This window comes from Myxine glutinosa, chromosome 3, assembly GCF_964187855.1.
Source record: "Myxine glutinosa chromosome 3, kmMyxGlut1.1, whole genome shotgun sequence".
NCBI lineage: Eukaryota > Metazoa > Chordata > Myxini > Myxiniformes > Myxinidae > Myxine > Myxine glutinosa.
Genome location: NC_136263.1, coordinates 71596099 through 71615747, shown reverse-complemented (window position 1 = coordinate 71615747; position 19649 = coordinate 71596099).

Below are 19649 nucleotides of genomic sequence, written 5' to 3'. Positions count from 1 at the left end.
GCTCCCCGACGTCCAATCCACCTGTTGGGAAATGCTTTGTCAAGTAGCGCACGCACAGTGAGTGTGAAGTGCGGTGGCGCCCCATCCTGCTGAAAGTAGAAGTCGTCCTGCTGCTGTTGTTCGCGTACCTGTGGTATGATTGTATCCGTCAGCATGTTCAGATACACGTGTTGATCGACAGTCCTATGCAGAATGATAGGTCCAACGACACCTTTGCAGGACAGGCCAGCCCACACTATCACCCCAGGTTGATTGAGCTGTTGCTCAATCGTGACTTTAGGGTTTTCATTTGCGTAGTACACACAATTGTGCCGATTAACGGCACCCGATAGCTTAAAGTTTGCTTCATCGGACTACACGATTTTGCGCAGAATGCTGTCACCCTCTCGTTCCTCGTTCAGGATGGCTTCCCAAAATTGTAAACGCCGATCCGAGTCATCCTCTAATAAACCATGTATCAATCGTGGCACGTACATTATCAGTCCTGCACGGTGCATCAAATGACCCAACGATCTGCGTTCAATACCCAATTCAGATGACGCCCTGTTTTTCGATTTCTGAGGGCTCTGGGTAAATGCCAGGGCGACTTGCATTGCATTCTCTGGCATTGTCACGGTGACTGGTCGACCACTCTTCAGCGAGTTGTGGATAGACCCCGTCCTCTCAAATTTGTCAGGTATCCGGTAAATCGTGAGCCTCGTTGGTGGAGGCGATGCAAATGTTTCTCGCCACTGCTCTCGCGCACGTTCACTATTCTCTGTCTTCCAGCACTGTTTCAAAATCCATTTGCGCTCCTCATCCGTTGAATTACCAGCCATCGTTAAATTTCCACTTCACCTGCAAATAATAGATGTATTATAGAAAAAATACGAAAATAAAAATATTAAAAATGGTAATAATGATTTTAATGAATTAAATGAATTCTAGTATTAAATGAATCCTAGCACCACTATTATAATACTGGTAATACTGGTATAATCCTTACTGTATACCTACTTTTGCAGCCCCCTGTATGTATATATATATATATATATATATATATATATATATATATATATATATATATATATATATATATATATGTATATATATATACATATATATATATATATATATATACATATATATATATATATATATATATATATATATATATATATATACAGTCATGTGAAAAAGTAAGTACACCCCATGCAAATGTTTGACTTTTTCAACATATTTCAACATACAGCTACTTGATCTTCATTTCAACAACATTGACAGATAAAGGTGATATAATATAACAAATATCATGAAACATTTACATTTTGTAGCCCATTGTATAATTTAAGTAAAAGTAAATGCAAATTTCACATGTGGAAAAAGTAAGTACACCCTTGGCTCTAATAGGTGGTTTTTCCCCTTTGGCAGAAACAACCTCAAGTAAGCGTTTCTTATGACTGTCTACCAGTCTCTGACATCGACTGGGAGAAATTGTTGCCCACTCCTCCATGCAGAATTCTTTCAGCTGTGCAATGTTTGAGAGGTTTCTTGCATGCACAGCTCGTTTCAAATCCCCCTACAACATCTCGATGGGATTTAGATCCGGGCATTGACTTGGCCATTCCAGAACCCTCCATTTCTTTCTTTTCAGCCATTCCTTGGTGGATTTATTGGTATGTTTAGGGTCATTGTCATGTTGCAAGGTCCATCTTCGGTTGAGCTTCAATTTCCGACAGATGGCCTCACATTATCCTCAAGCACCCTCTGGTACAATGAAGAATTCATAGTGGATGCTATGATGGTGAGCTGCCCAGGCCCTGTGTTACGGGGTCCTCTACAATCACCTGGTCTCGGTAACCTCCGAACCCCGAGAGGAACCCCGGCAGACAAATATGTTACCCTGTGGTGAAAATAATAGTGAAACCACACCAATGATTATAAATGAACAAACTTGTATTATAAATCACACACAGGAATAACGGTACAACAAATGGCCATTAAGAGTGCACTCTATATATCTCTTATATAAAGTCAAATAACTCACTGCTCCCAACGAGTGAAAAGGACACTCCTCAATGTCTCTATGACTTTTCCCAAGGCGAAAGGGATTCGCTCCAGCGGTCGATGGAACGAAATCCGGTCGAAGCCCGAATCTCGCTCTCCAGTCGATATCCGAAGCGGGTACAGTGGGCAAGGGTGCTCTTCCCGCCAAACTGTATAACGGCGCCCTCCAGAGGCACACCTTCACCGCTCCCTCAACAAACCGCAAAGTAATTGGAGACAAAGCGGTCACACCCACTCATCCCCGACAGACGGTAGGATGTTGGGGGTGAAGATGACACGAAGCAAACCTTCACAGGTGTCCGAATCACGGGGTTCAAGATGGCCGACGGCTCTAGCTTGAGCCGATGCTACGAGACAAGGATTCGTCGGAATCTCAGCGCCCCAAATCTGTCTACGCAGATTTCTCCACTCCAGCAAATATTCTTATTGCCGGATGTCCCTTCCAGGAACTCAAAATCCCCTCGCGGCTGTCGGTAAACCTTGCTCGTTACGGAGCGCTGATGTCACGCATCCTCTCCGACTTTGCTCGCGCTGCTTCTTCCTCGTCACCTCATTGTCTTCTCGTTCGGTTTCCTGTATCATTTTAAGTTAACCTTTTTAACTTTTAATAACTGTTCATAAACAATAAACCTTGGGAAGACAATAATAGTACATAGAATCCGAAATCTTTCAAGTGAAGGAAAACCACAATGACGGAAGTTACGAATCCGTAACACTTCCCCCCCTCAAGAAAGAAAGTTTGAGCACAGCAAAAACTTTCTTTGCATACAAACTCTTTAAACAAGCAAGTAAATTCCCAACCCAAATCATCAATTCCCGTGGGCAACAATATTCAACATTCCCCAAAAAATAAAGCAACAAAATTTCACACAACCCACAGAGATTTCTAAAGTTAATTCACTCTGGACAAAGCATCAGGAACGACATTGTCCCTGCCCTTTACATGTTCAATTTCCAAGTTGAACTCCTGCAAAGCCAAACTCCATCTCACCAACCACTGATTTTTCACTTTTAGTTTCTTTTTCATGAAGGTTAAGGGGTGGTGATCAAAAATCCAAAGTCAAGCAAATCGATAGCACTTTTTCTGGGAGGCCGAGCTGAGGGCCAGGTTCCATGGTGGTTGGGTGGTGAGGCCTGGACATATTCACTACATGGACGCATTTAGGAACGTGGAGTTCACGGTTAGTCCGTGTAGGAAAGTTCACTACATGGACGCCTTTAGGAACGTGGAGTTCAGGGTTAATCCATGTAGGAAAGTTCACTACATGGACGCCTTTAGGAACGTGGAGTTCATGGTTAGTCCGTGTAGGAAAGTTCACTACATGGACGCCTTTAGGAACGCAGCGTTCACGGTTGATCCGTGTAGGAATCTTGCCTCGGCTGCTTCGCAGCATTCAGGGCTTCAACTCTTTCTAACTTTCCTAACAATCCCGGTTGGACCACTTATCACGGGAGTCACATGAATAGCGGTCTCCTTCTCGGCCACTGCTCTGATAATCCTTCCTTCGGGAGCTGCCATAACTCTGGAAGCCTCCATAATAATATGGATTGCGGCCACCACCACTACTACTCCGTGGTCCTCCTCTGTAGCCCCCTCGACACCTAGGAAATGCCTTCCCTACTCTTATGGTCCGACCTTCCAACTCCTTGCTATTCAGATCCTTTTCTGCAACTCTGGCATCCTTTGAGTTTTCAAACGTGACAAAGCCAAACCCTCTTGACTTTTGTGTCTCCTTGTCTTTTATCAGCAGCACTTCCAAGAGTGGTCCATATTTGCTGAAGGCAGACTCCAGAACATCTTCCTTTGTTTTGAAGTTCAGTCCCCCTACAAACAACTTGCTAAATTTGGCGCCATCCCGAACTAATGTGGTGTTATTTCCCCTACTGGGCTTTTTAACAACCATCGGGTGACCATAAACTTGACCACCGGCCAAATCATTCCCGATAACAACAGATACTCCCTCTACACGAAGAGTGGCTTGTAAACCTACGGTGACCGGTCCTGACACCACATTGGACTTCAAATGGATGGCATGAAGTGGAGCTCTAACACAGCCACCAATCCCCTGTAAACGAACACTATCACCAGTTGCCGTCTCCTCTGACAATGGCAAGATGCCTTCAAGCATTAAAGATTGATGTGCTCCGGTGTCCCTCAATACCCTAACAGGTCTCCGGCTAGTCGAGGCTCCATCCAGTGACACAAACCCCTCTGAAATAAATGGTTGGTAACCCTTTTGAGGGCGACCACTCACATTTGCCATTGCATTCGGAGTGGTACTAGTCGAACTCTGCTCCTGATTTTCCTTTCCCAGAGCATAACAGTGGGACATCAAGTGTCCAGGTTTATGGCAAAAAGCGCAAGTAGGCCCGGAGGAGAACCTCGTGGTCTGCCTCGAGCTCCCCGGAGGATAAGTCTGCCTTGGAACTGTTGTCTTCTGATTTCTAGAAGTCATAGTAACAGAGTGGTCCTCATAGTCACCTCGAGGCCGCCCCCCTGAATCTTCGTTCTCCGCACCAGATGTATCATAACTCTCCGTGCGAACTCTAGGCGGGAAATTAGCTTTATGGAACCTCATCCTGTGTGTTAAGGCATAGTCATCCGCCATGGTTGCTGCCTCATACAACTTTGGTACTTTCCTTTCCTCCAGATGTACTTTAATTTCCTCATGGACACACTGTTGGAATTTCTCCACCAGGATCAATTGTCGCAATAGTTCGAAGTCTTTCCGGACTTCTTTTGAATCACACCACCGATCAAACATGGTTTGCTTCATTCGGGCAAACTCCACATGGGTCTCATTCTCCCACTTCCTGGCGTTCCAGAATTTTTACTGGTAAGCTTCAGGGACCAATTCATAGGCTTTGAGAATGGTTTTCTTCACTATCTCATAATCTGCACATTGCTCAATCGGTAAAGCCGAATAATTATCTTGAGCTTTACCCACCAGAACACTTTGTACTAATATGGTCCAGGACTCCTCCGGCCATTTTCGCATTTGAGCCACTTTCTCAAAGTGTAAAAAAAGCTTGGCTACCTCCTTTTCATTGAAGGGTGGAACCAGCCTCACATGTCTGCCAACATCCCAGGTGTTTTGACTAGTTGTCGAACCAGTCGGCATGGGTGGTACCTCTCCCCGTTCTCTCATTAATTCCAGCTCCTTGACTTTAATTTCCTGCTGATGCGCCAATTCACGGTCCTTTAACTCCCTTTCGGCTCTTCTCTCCTCTGCTTCGAGTTCTCTTGCAGCTCTCCTTTCCTCTGCTTTTTTGTCTTCTAACCTTTCCTGGAGTTCTCTTTCAACTCTCCTTTCCTCTGCTTTTTTCTCTTCTAACCTTTCCTGGCTCTTCAATTGCATCTCCGTTTTTTTGGAGCTCCACACTTTTTTCATAGTGGATTCTCAAGAATTCATAGTGCTCAAGAATTCATAGTGGATTCTATGATGGTGAGCTGCATAAACCTTTGCCCTCATGCAGCAAAGCTGCCCCAAACCATAATATTTCCACCACCATGCTTTACAGTTGGTATCAGGTTGTTGTGGTCAAATACTGTCTTTGGTTTTCGCCAAACATGTCTTCTGGTACGGTGGCCAAATAGCTCTACCTTTGACTCATCTGTCCAGAGCACATTGTTCCAGAAGCGCTGGACTTTGCGTAGGTGTTCATTGGCAAACTTTAGTCTTGCCCTGATGTTCTTTCTGGACAGCATTGGTTTCCTCCTGGTACACCTCCCATGTAGATCAAATTTGTGCAGCCTCTTTCTAATGGTAGACTCGTGCACTTTGACATCAACAGTGGCAAGAGCTACCTGTAGGTCCCGTGATGACATTCTGGGGTTTTTTGAGACTTCTTTCAGCATCTTGCGGTCTGCTCTCGGGCTGAACTTGCTGGGGCGGCCTGGCCTGAACAAGTTGGCAGTTGTTTGGAATCTTCTCCACTTGTAGATGATCTTCCGGACAGTCGAATGATTGATTTCAAATTGTTTGGAGATCTTTTTAAATCCCTTCCCAGACTCATGGGCATCTATAACCTTCTTTCTGAAGGCCTCAGAGAGCTCTTTTGATCTAGGCATGGTGACGCCACCCAATTCAACAACAAAGAGCAAACAAAACTAAATGTCTGAGGTTTAAATAAGACAGGTTCGTCCAAGATCCTCTCTAACGATATTCTAATCATTAGATATTCTAATCTCGCTACCTCTTTTTATATATTTTGTTTGTCTGGTTGATTTGTTTGTGAAATAAATGTTAGCTCTTTCACGAGCCTCGATTCAGTATACAAAAACAAAAAAAAATTTGCACCTGAGCTGGTGCACCTGATTCTAATTTTAGGTATTTGATGGAGTGATAAATGTCGGAGTGTACTTACTTTTTCCACATGCGAAATTTGCATTTATGTTTATTTAAATTATACAATGGACTACAAAATGTAAATGTTTCATGATATTTGTTATATTATATCACCTTTATCTATCAATATTGTTGAAATGAAGATCAAATTGCTGTATGTTGAAATATGTTGAAAAAGTCAAAACTTTACATGGGGTGTACTTACTTTTTCACGTGACTGTATAGTGTATATATATATATATATATATATATATATATATATATATATATATATGAATTTAGGAAACTGGTCCCTTTCTGCAGAGGCAAATCAAGTATGCCACTTTATCATGTGCGCCGTTCCTCGTGAATCCTTGATTAATCAATTAATGGACAACAATGGAAGAACACATTCCCAAAACAGTTTTAACTTGTTGCCACTGGGATGCAAAGGACTGATAGGGAAGTTGTAATGTATTCATCTTACCTGTGCTTATGTCAGTTCCGGCAAACTGTGGCATAGTGCCATGACGTCAAGGCCGTGTGTTGTTAGTTTACTGTGTTTGTTCATTTTATTTGCCATGCGGGCATTAAGCAAGTACAAGTCCTTGACAAAAGTCGTCATTTTCTTCCTGACATTTTTGCTGCTCATGCATGACAGAAATTAAAGATTTGATGCTATATGAGATAAGTGTTGGGCTTTATCTCTCTTAAGGATGCATTATCGAGGTTTTGGGCCTTGCAAAACGATTTCAGGTTCCCACTGGTATGATTAACCCTCAAGGCAGAGAAGCTAAAATGCTTGATAGTTATTACCATGCAACAAGCTTCTCTATTCCAGAAACAAGACTTTGCATATGAAAACTGGAAATGTGAGAATATGCATTTGTGATTGATGCAGAATAATCTCGTTAAAATGTAATGAAAGTAAAATATTCTGTTCATATTATCGGCAGCTGAGGAAATGGAAGAACAATTCATGAGAGCCAGACATAGTGACATCAAAAAAGCTCTTGGACAATGGCGATGAAATAATCCCAGCAAAAATGTGAAAAATTCAAGGGGTGTGAATATGTTCTGAAGGCACTGCATACAGACTGTCCATATATATATATATATATATATATATATATATATATATATATATATATATATATATATATACAGACTTGGCATTTAATATGGAATATTTTTTTGTGGGGGTGAACTTACTTTTCAAGATGTCTTAGAACCAAAAGTTCATTGGAATTATGTTGAAAATATTCGAGATTTTGTTAATGTGACCTTTAAAAGAAACAAAAACCACATTTGACATTTCGAAACAAATAAATTTGATCCTTGAAAGTGATGTAAACTGATATCGAACTCAATTCATGGACAGTACTGTGTTAAACTTCTGTACGTCTTCCAGAAGTATCTCTTTATTTTGCACATTAGCCAAAAAATTTTTTAACAAAAACAAAAGTTAAATTATGACTGGGATTACGGACAGTAAAATTACAGTTCAGTACTTCGTGTAACCCCCACGAGCATTCAGGAGAGCACGTACACGTTGAGGCATGCTGTTCACGAGATTTGCCAAGGTTTGGACAGGAATCGCTTGCCATGCAGTGACAATAGCCTGCTGCAATTCACGCACAGAGGTCGGCTGCTTGTCCAAGAGGTCAATTTGACGAGTTCATTCTGCCCACAAGTTCTCTATCGGATTCATATCCGGGGACATGGCAGCCCACTCCATATGCTCTTCACCACAGTCAACAACAAAGTGTTGGATCATGCGAGCACGATGAGGCCGTGCATTGTCATCTTGGAAGACAAAGTTTCCTCGAAAGGCTGCACGAGCAAATGGAAGCGAAGTTTCTTCCAGAATGGCCCTGTACTTGAACTGGTTCAGGTTTCCATTCAGAACAAACAGGTCAGTTTTGCCCCCCTGCATGAAAAGCAGCCCAAACGGTCACGCCACCACCTCCAGATTGGACTCTTGGCACTATACAATCTTTGTTGTCGGCTTCATGCACTTGTCTGCGCACTCGGACGCGGCCATCTTGACAATAGACCAGAAATCTAGACTCGTCAATGAAGATCACATGATTCCAGTGTCCTGGCTGCCATTGACGGTGCTCTCTGGCCCACTGCAATCGGCGCTGGCGGTGTTGTCTGGTCAGGCGTGGCCTTCTCAGGTGGTGCCTGGCACGATAGCCTGCTTGAACCAGTCGTTGGTTGACTAGCCTTCTGGATACAGGCACATTTGTCAGTTGCTGCCACTCAGCCCTAAGCCGATTAGCTGACTTGGTACGGCCATTGCGGACTAACCGGTGCAGCTGGCGATCATCCCTCCTTGTGGTTCTGCGGGGACGTCCTGGCCTCGGTATTGGAGTAGGGACACCCCTCTGAGCATTTCGTTTCAGGATCTTTGACACCTGACCTTGAGTGATGCCATACTGCCGAGCAATCACACGCTCTTTCATGCCGTAATTTCGTAAAGCCACCACTGCATGACAAACAGCATTGTCGAGTTGACAGACCATCTCCAGAGGAAGCGGAAATAACTTTTGGAGACGTGCAGCAGTTGTTTTCCACTCATACAGAATGCAACAACCCTTGTATACCCGACTGTGAAGCCAATCGTCAAATGCACCTGTCCGTACATTTTGCCACGCCACCTGTGATATAATCCTGTTGTTGACTTCTTGCTGCGACAGACAATCAGTGACATGGTTCTTTTAACAAATAAATCACCAAAGTGTAAAAGAAACTCACCAGATTGATATACTGAGTTAAGAAAGTAAACCCAAGTCAAGAAAAAAAAAATATTCCACATTAAATGCCAAGTCTGTACATACCTGTTGTTTCTGTAGACTAAGAAGAAGACCTTTGTTGGTCGAAAGCTTGTCGAAAATTAAAGATCGACCGTCCTGAAGCTACGTCCACGTCTGATTTAATCTCCCGATTATACAGTCACGTGAAAAAGTAAGTACACCCCATGTAAAGTTTTGACTTTTTCAACATATTTCAACATACAGCTATTTGATCTTCATTTCAACGATATTGATAGATAAAGGTGATATAATATAACAAATATCATGAAACATTTACATTTTGTAGTCCATTGTATAATTTAAATAAACATAAATGCAAATTTCGCATGTGGAAAAAGTAAGTACACCCTTGGCTCTAATAGGTGGTATTGCCCCCTTTGGCAGAAACAACCTCAAGTAGGCATTTCTTATAACTGTCTACATGTCTCTGACATCGACTGGGAGAAATTTTTGCCCACTCCTCCATGCAGAATTCTTTCAGCTGTGTGATGTTTGAAGCGTTTATTGCATGCACAACTCATTTCAAATCCCCCCACCACCTCTCGATGGGATTTAGATCCAGGCTTTGACTTGGCCATTCCAGAACCCTCCATTTCTTTCTTTTCAGCCATTCCTTGGTGGATTTACTGGTATGTTTACGGTCATAGTCATGTTGCAAGGTCCACCTTCGGTTGAGCTTCAACTTTCCGACAGATGGCCTCACATTATCCTCAAGCACCCTCTGGTACAGTGGTACAATGTAGAATTCATGGTGGATTATATGATGGTGAGCTGCTCAGGCCCTGATGCAGCAAAGCTGCCTCAAACCATAATATTTCCACCACCATGCTTTACAGTTGGTATCAGGTTCTTGTGGTCAAATGCTGTCTTTGGTTTTTGCCAAACATGTCTTCTGGTGCTGTGGCCAAATAGCTCTACCTTTGACTCATCTGTTGAGAGCACATTGTTCCAGAAGTGCTGGTCTTTGCCTCGGTGTTCATTGGCAAACTTTAGTCTTGCCCTGATGTTCTTTCTGGACAGCAAAGGTTTCCTCCTGGCACGCCTCCCGTGTCGATCAAATTTGTGCAGCCTCTTTCTAATGGTAGACTCGTGCACTTTGACATCACCAGTGGCAAGAGCTACCTGTAGGTCCTGTGATGACATTCTGGGGTTCTTAGAGACTTCTTTCAGCATCTTGCGGACTGCTCTCGGGCTGAACTTGCTGGGGCGGCCTGGCCTAATCACTCTACCACAAGTTGGCAGTTGTTTGGAATCTTTTCCACTTGTAGATGATCTTCCAAAGGTCTCATGATTGATTTCAAATTGTTTGGAGATCTTTTTAAATCCTTTCCCAGCCTCGTAGTCATCTATAACCTTCTTTCTGAAAGCCTCAGAGAGCTCTTTTGATCTAGGCATGGGGACGCCACACACTTCATCAACAAAGAGCAAACCAAACTAAATGTCTGAAGTTTAAATAAGACAGGTTCCTCCAAGATCCTCTCTAACGATGTGCTAATCATTTGCGCCTGAGCTGGTGCACCTGATTCTAATTTTAGGTATTTGAAGTAGTGATAAATGTAGGGGTGTACTTACTTTTTCCATATGCGTAATTTGCATTTATGTTTATTTAAAATATACAATGGACTACAAAATGTAAATGTTTCATGATATTTGTTATATTATATCACCTTTATCTGTCAATATTGTTGAAATGAAGATCAAATAGCTATATGTTGAAATATGTTGAAAAAGTCAAAACTTTACACGGGGTGTACTTACTTTTTCACGTGACTGTATATATATATATGCTTATTAAATCAAGTGATGTTGCAAATGAATACAGTAGAATTAAGATAATGGCATAACGACAATGTTATGAGTTGTGTCAATTACAATATCAGTGAACTCATATCACCACGAGTGACACACTGTTAGGACTCATATCACCACGAGTGTCCATATTTCTTTTGCTATGACTATATGGGTATGCCTAAAAAAAAAGTTTAACTAAAAGGTTAAAAGGTCATTAAAGACCTAAAGGGTAGGAATAGAGGTGATAAGAGAAAACGAAGGAATATGAGGATAAGGGAAAAATTTACATGTAAGTGCATGGAGAAATAGGGATGGTCCAGGAACAACATTTTCCTTCTACTCAGCATTCAGACAAACATGGCGGCACCTCGCACTATTTCTTAAGTGTAAAATACAAAGCAAATACAAAAACCCTTCCCATGTCATTTTTCTCAAGACTGTGCAGGGTAAGGTGTTCTATGAACTCTCTGGTTATGAGAAAATAATCTTCACACAATTCATACAAACACATCCTTCCAACCTTCTCCCTGCTCTCACCAAACATGGAATGTTAATCTCTTGTTTCTGAAAACCTCATTCAGTCTTCCCACGAACCGATAGACATAGCAGAACACTTACCTTGAGGATTTCAGCATCTGACTGTCTGTATATATATATATACACCACCGCTCAAATGTTTTAGAACACCTCCATTTTTCCAGTTTTTATTGAAATTTACGCAGTTTAATGTCTCAATGTACTCTGAAGTTAAGCATAGAACAAATAAACAATTGGAGACTAAAAAAAGAAATCATAGAATCATTATTTAAACAAAATTTAATTTAAATTATTGACTGAGCAAAGTAGCCACCTTTTGCAGATATAACCGCCGAACACACTCGTGGCATTCTTTCTGCAATGGAAATCAAATATTGTTCGGTAAGTTCTTCCCAACACTGTTGCAGAAGTTCCCACAAATGTGTTGCACTTGTAGGTTGCTTCGCTTTCACCCTTCTGTCCAGTTCATCCCAAACCAGCTCGATGGGGTTTAAGTCTGGAGACTGTGCTGACCATTCCATGATTTGAAGCCGACCGTCTTGTTCTTTTCCTCGAAGGTAGTTTTGACATAGCCTGGAGGTGTGTTTAGGGTCATTATCTTGCTGTAGGATGAACCCCTGACCAACTAGGCATATACCAGAGGGTATTGCATGGCGCTGCAAAATGCTGTGGTAGCCCTTTTGGTTCAGGGTGCCAGTCACTCTGTGCAAGTCGCCGACTCTGGATCCAGCAAAAGAGCCCCAAACCATCACACTTCCTCCTCCATGTTTGACAGTTGGTGTCACACACTGATGAACCATCCTTTCGCCTACTCGACGGCATACAAAAGCCATGCTTGATGAACCAAAGATTTCAAATTTTGATTCATCGGTCCATAAGACCTTCTTCCAGACTTCAGTAGTCCACTGGCGGTGCTTCATGTCCCAGGCAAGCCTCTTTTTCTTATTTTGCCATCTTAGCAATGGCTTTCTTACTGCCACTCGACCTGTCAAACCTGCAGCTCAAAGTCTTCTCTTCACAGTTGAAACTGAGACTCGCTTACTTGGACCAGTGTTAAGCTGTGCTTGAAGCTGTTGTCCTGTGAGCCACCCATCACACAAGCTGTTGACTCTCAGAAACTTGTCTTCTGATTCTGTTGTGGCTTTGGGTCTGCCAGACCTCTTCCTGTCAGAGTTTCCTCCAGTTTCCAATATACCACTTCCTGCAGTGCAATATTGTACAAATAATGCTTCAGAGGGTGGAATAACAGTCTGTTCCAAAACTGCTTTTATACAGACAGGGGGTTTGTAATCAAGTAATCAGCAGAGGTTGGGACACCTGTAGGAATTGTTTGCATCAACTTTCAAGGCTTAATTTACTTACATTGCTGCAGAACAGCTGTAAGTTGTTCACCCATTACTTGTTCCCTGAAGAAGGCCGTTTTTTTTTACAAGATCACTGTCCAATTTACATTATTTTCCCATTTTTGCTAACCTAAACTTTTTTTTTTACCTCGAGCAGTTTACTGCTTATGGGGCCTTTACACAGGATGGCGACCTTTGTGCCTCCCTTGTGCGACCATAAAATTTGCCAGGTCGCCGTTGGAGGCTCAAAGGAGGCAGAATGGTTGCCTAAGTCGTTCAAAGGTGGTACACAGGAAGGTCAGACATCGCCATGGACGCCATGGTCGCCGTAAATTTTTGAACATGTTCAAAACAGTCGCACAAAGGTCGCCGAGGAGGTTGGTTGCTCAAAGGTGGCTGAATGGAGGCAGAAGGGAGGAACAAGCATTGCCGTCGTTGCAGAATGGAGGCACAGTGGTCGCGCAATGGTCGCCAGGTCATAGATGCGTTCTGCTGCAAATTTTCCTGTCAATCTGGGCGATGCTTCTGCCTCCCTTGTGCCTCCCTTGTGCCTCCTTTGGGCGACCAATGGCGTGCATTGAACGATGACTGTGGCGACTGCTGTGCCTCCATTCGGCGACCACCGCAACCCTTGAGCCACCATGGCAAAGCTTTTGCCTCCCCTTCTGCCTCCTTTGAGCCACCTGTCGTGCCTCCTCAGCCTGCCTATAAATAGAGGGCTGGTACCTGCAGTGGTTCATTGTGTTTGCAGTGAATGGTGAACAACTCGACTCAGGAAAGTCTCCAGACTCAACAGGCACAAGACATCATGCCTCCCAAGAAGTGCACAAGACCAAGGGCAAAGAACCGCAGAGGTGCCAGGACTACTGAAGAAGAAGGTCCTGCTGGCCATGGTGATCGCCAAGAAGAAGTGCCTGCTGGCCAAGGTGGTGGACCTGATGGTGGAGCGCATGCTGCCCCAAGTCAAGAGAATAAAGGTCCTCAAGACCAAGGTGAATGGGATGAAGATACCCATGTTGATGGCCAAGGTGATGGTGATCAACAGGCCACAAGTGCCCTACAACCCTCCTGTAAGAAGAGGAAAAGAAAGGAAAAGGTTTCACCAAACCTCACAATAGAAGAAGAGGAGTCCATAGTGGAATGGCTCAGAGAGCATACCGAGATGTATGATAAAAGGATGACCCAATATAAGAATCAACAGAGGAAGGAATCCCTGTGGCAGCAGAAGGCTGGCGAGATGGGCAAAGATGTCACAGTGCTTAAAGTATGGTATAAAAGTCTCAGGACACGTCTAGGCAAGCTTATGTCTCTCAGGACACGTCTAGGCAATCTCCAATTGGTATTTTGTTTCGTAATCCTTGGGCCAACCCTTTGGAGGTGTTCATCGAACATCGCTGGCTCCATTCGAAAGTAATTGTAGAAGGACCCTTCATCTTCTAGCCGCAGTTCTTGCATCAGTTGGCTGTAGTCCCCGAATTGTAACCTTCTCTGTTGTGTCAGCCAGGGGCGGACCCACCAGGTTCGTGGCCTCCTTCTTCTGTGCCTGTTCATCCTTCTTCTAAGGACAGCAATGGCCATCTGGTTCACCAGCAGTGCTTGGTGACCTTGTAAGATGGCAGTATGCAAGAGGAGTTGGTTGTTCATCCCAAAATCTTTATCTTCTGGAGATGTTCTCACTTTGGCAGCTAGGATGAAACTGATGGAAAAGCACCAGAATCAGGGCATATATATACCCAGGCACTCCAGGTTGCCCAGCAGTCGCCAGGGGTCGCCCAAACAATGCTCAAGGGTGGCCTAGGAGGCAGAAGCATGGCTGCATGGTTGCCCAGTGGTCGCCGTTAGTTGCCGTTGGTCGCCGATGATGGCACAGAGGAGGCACAGCGGAGGCTCAATGGTTGCCCAAACATTGCTCGGGGGTCGCCTATGTAGCTTCTAATCGCGTTGGTTGCTGTAGGTTGCACAGGGGAAGCAGGCAGGTGGTGCAGTGGACGCACAGGTCGCTCGTAGATCGCCATGAAAATGCCCGAAAATTGCATTTTTGGTGGTTCAAGGGAGGCACAAGGATCGCTGGAGCAGTTACATAGAAACAGGATTTTCTGGGTTAAGGCGACAATTGAGCGTCCTGGCCATTTTTTGGTCGTTCAAAGGTGGCACAAAGGTCGCAGCCCTGTGTAAAGGGGGTCTTGCCATTGTACCATTTCAGGTTATTCACTGGACATTAAACTACGTAAATTTCAATAAAAACTGGAAAAATTGAGGTGTTTTAAAACTTTTGACCGGTAGTGTATATATATATGTATATGTATTGTTACGGTTTCGTCACTTCCGTTGTTGTGGTTTTCATCCACTGTAAATATTTTCGATTCCATGTACTATTATTGTTTTCAAAAGGTTTATTGTTTATGAACTGTTTTCAAAAGGTGAAAAAGTTAGAGTTAAAAGAAACCGAAAACCAGATCGGGAACCGGACGACGACGAAGAGGAAGTGGAGAAAAAAGAAGGCAGAGCGAGTGGAGTCGGACAAGAAGCATAGTTGCTTTGCGGTCTGGAGCGAACATTGGCAAGCAAGACTCACGAGTGAACTTTGGGTTTCCCAGGAAAGGGAGTCCTGCGACAGAGTTGTTATTGCTGTGACAGATTAACCTGCGCGTCAGGTTTTGCGATTGATTCCGAAGAGAATCATCGAAGGGCCATTACGTCTCGAGAACGGGCCGTCGGCCATTTTGACTCGCGCGCTTTGTGTGTTGAGCAAGGTTTCTTTGCTTCGTCAGCCGTTTTCACCGCTTTCAGACGTATCTGGTGAGTGTAATGTGGCTTTTGAAGATTAATTTGCGGTTCGCCGACTGTGAGCCGTGGAACGTCCATACCCGAGTGTGTGATTTCCCCGTCGCCTGGAGGGCGCCTTTGGATTTTCCAGGCGCCTTGATGGCGCCTTTGCACAGCTTTGGCAGCAGGACTGTAACTGCCAACCCAACGGGATTCTGGTCTCGATTGGACATCGTTCTGACGATCGCTGGAGCGGATCGACTTTGGCTTGAAGCCGGAATCAACTTTGGCTTGGAGCCGGGAATTAGAGACATTGGGAATCTTCTTCTTTTCGCTCACTTGGAGCACAGTGAATTATATTGTACGAACCTGATGGTAACATCATAGGAAATATATATTGGTTGTACAATTGATTACTATTGTTGTTGTACTGTTATTCTTGTGTGATTTTAATACAATACTGGTTTGTTTGTAACAATTGGTGTGGCTTCACCATTGATCTTTGACATACAGAATAACACATTTTTTTGGCCGTGATTCCTCTCGGGGCTCGGAGGTACACCGTGACCAGGGGGTTGGGGAGGAGCATGTAACAGAAATTGGGGGCTCGTCCGAGAAATTGGGAACTCGTCCAAAATTGGCCCAAATTGAAATTGGGGTCCTCGTCCGGGATTAAATTCCCTAACATGCGTCTGGGATAGAATTCCCTAAAATTCCCAAAATTCCCAAATTTGGAATTTTCTAACATTCCCAAATTTTTCAAAAAAAAATTGGAACATTTTTGTGTGAACGAACTGATAGTCACCATGGTGTTTGACGCAGAAAAGTTTCCGGCGTCCCCTAATGAGGCACAGTTCCAAGCGTTAAAAAGATCGGAACTCTTGATATTGGCCAAACATTTTAACTTGGAGGTCCGGGCTCATATGAAGGAAGCAGAGATGCAGACGTTGGTGGTAGGATCTCTGGTGGGACAAGGAACATGGACAGAGGTAGCCTTGGATTGGTTACCCGAGGAAAAAGAAAATGTGGAGCTCCGGAAAATGGAGATGCAACTGCAGAGCCAAGAAAGGTTAAAAGCAGAGGAAAGGAGAGCTGATAGGGAACTCGACGAAAGAAGAGTAGAACGGGAACGAGAACTCGAGGAGAGAAGAACCGAGGAAAGGAGAGCTGAAGAAGAAAGAAGAGCAAAGGAAAGAGCAGAGGAAAGGAGAGCCGAAAGGGAGTTAAAGGAACGTGACATGGAGTATCAGAAGGAACTTAAACTCAAGGAGCTGGAATTAATGGGAGAACGGAGAGAAGTCGTATCCATGCCGGCTAGTTCGACAACTAGTCAGAATACTTGGGATGTTGGTAGGCATGTGAGGCTGGTTCCACCCTTCAATGAAAAGGAGGTAGCCAAGTTTTTTTTCACTTTGAGAAAGTTGCTCAAATGCTAAAATGGCCTGTGGGGTCCTGGACTATGTTAGTGCAAAGTGTTCTGGTGGGTAAAGCTCAAGATATGTATTCGGCTTTTCCGATTGACCAATGTGCAGATTATGAGATAGTGAAGAAAACCATTCTCAAAGCCTATGAATTGGTCCCTGAAGTTTACCGGCAAAAATTCAGAAATGCCAGGAAGAGGGAGAGTGAGACCCATGTGGAGTTTGCCAGAATGAAGGAAACCATGTTTGATCGGTGGTGTGATTCGAAAGGGATTGGGAAAGACTTCAAACTGTTGCGACAATTGATCTTGGTGGGGGAATTCAAACAGTGTGTCCACGCGGACATTAAAGTACATCTGGATGAAAAGAAAGCACCAGAGTTGTATGAGGCAGCAACCGTGGCAGATCACTATGCCTTGACACACAGGATGGGGTTCCACAAACCTAACTTCCCGCCCTGGAGTTAGCCAGGGGAGTTATGGTAAATCAGGGGCGGAGAACAAAAATTCATGGAGGCGGCCTAGAGATGACTATGAGAACAAATCTGATACCGCATCTTTTAGGGATCAGAAGACTGTAGTTCCAAGACAGACATATCTTCCGGGGGGCCCGATGCAGACCTCGAGTTTTTCCTCCGGGCCTACTTGCGCTTTTTGCAAGAAACCTGGGCATTTGATGTCCCAATGTTACGCCCTGAAAAGGAAAAATCAGGAGCGGAGTCAGACTAGTACAACTCCGAATGCATTGGCAAATGCGAGAAATCGTCCTTGGAGGACAGTGCCTTGTGAAGGTTCCCATGCCAAAGTTACGGCATCACAGAACGACCTTGTTCAAGAGGGTTACAAACCTTTTATTTCAGAGGGGTTTGTGTCACTGGATGGAGACTTGACTAACCAGAGACCTGTTAGGGTATTGAGGGACACAGGAGCACATCAATCTTTGATGCTTGAGGGCATTTTGCCATTGTCAGAGAAGACGGCAACTGGTGTTAATGTACTTTTACAGGGAGTTGGTGGCTATGTTAAAGCTCCACTTCATGTCATCCCTGTGAAGTCTGATTTGGTGTCAGGACCGGTCACCGTAGGTTTACAAGCCACTCTACCTGTAGAGGGAATATCTTTTGTTATCGGGAATGATTTGGCCGGTGGTCAAGTTTCTGGTAATCCGATGTTTGTTGAAAAGCCTAGTATGGAAAATAACACTGCACAGTTAGAGCAGAAGATTCCGGGTATCTTTCCATCCTGTGCCGCGACTCGTGCTATGGGTAGGAAGCGCTCTGAAGAGAAGAAGAAGGTACTGACGTCACGCTTTGCACAGTCACGTCTTGTCAAGTACCCTGAAACTAAGTGTCAACACACACAGGTCATGGTTGGAGGCAATGTTGGCAAGCTCTTTGTAGGTGGACTGAACTTTGACACAAGTGAAGATGTTCTGGACTCTGTCTTCGGGAAATATGGACCACTCTTGGAAGTGCGGCTGATAAAAGACAGGGAGACGCAAAAGCCGACATGGTTTGGCTTTGTCGCGTTTGAAAACACAAAGGACCCCAAAGATGCAGAAAAGGATTTTAATGGCAAGGATTTGGATGGTCGGACCATAACAGTATAGAAGGCAGGCCATGGGCGTCGAGGGGGCTACAGAGGAGGAAAACGTGGAGGTAGTTTCAGGGGTGGCTATGGCTCCCGGGGTGGGAGTAATAGTTTTGGTGGTGGCCGCAGTCGAGATTACTATGGAGGCTCCCAGAGTTACGGCAGCTCCCGAAGGGATGAGTATCAGGGTAGTGGCCGAGAAGGAGACCGCTATTCACGTGACTACAGCGACAAGCGCTCCAACCGTGATTATTGTGAAAGTTAGGAAGAGTTTGAAGCACTGAATGCTGCGGAGTAGCTGAGTCGAGATTTCTACCTGGATTAACCTGTGAACTCAACATTCCTAAAGGCGTCCACACAGCGAATACTTCCAGGCCTCACCAACTACCATGAAACATGGCTCCCAGCTTAGCCTCCTTCAAAAAGTACTATAGATTTGATTTGCTTTGGATTCACTGATCACAACCCCTTAACCTTCATTCAAAAAATGAAAAATAAAAACCAGAGGTTGATGAGATGGAGTTTGGCTTTGCAGGAGTTCAACTTGGAAATTGAGCATGTAAAGGGCAGGGACAATGTCGTTGCTGATGCTTTGGCCAGAGTGAACTAACTTTGGGAATTTCTGTAGGTTGTTTGGTAGCTTTGTTGCTTTATTTTGGGAAATATTAATTATCGTTGCTCACGGGAATTGATGATTTGGGTGTGAGTTTTACTTTTGTTGGTTAAAAGAGTTTTTGCCTGCAAAAGGTTGACTCTACTCTCTGTCGCTCCATTCTTCATCCCTCAGATCGGCAGTCTGCAGCCTCCTGACTCTCTGCAGACCTGGACAAAATCACAGACTGGGCAAACAAGTGGAACATGTCTTTCAATCCTGACAAATCTCACACTCTTACGATGTCTCTCCGAAAAGACCGACTGGACAACCCTCCCATCCACTTTCTGAACAATCCTCTCCAATAAGTTCTGTCACTCAAGCTTTTGGGTCTCACTATCTGCCATGATCTTTCCT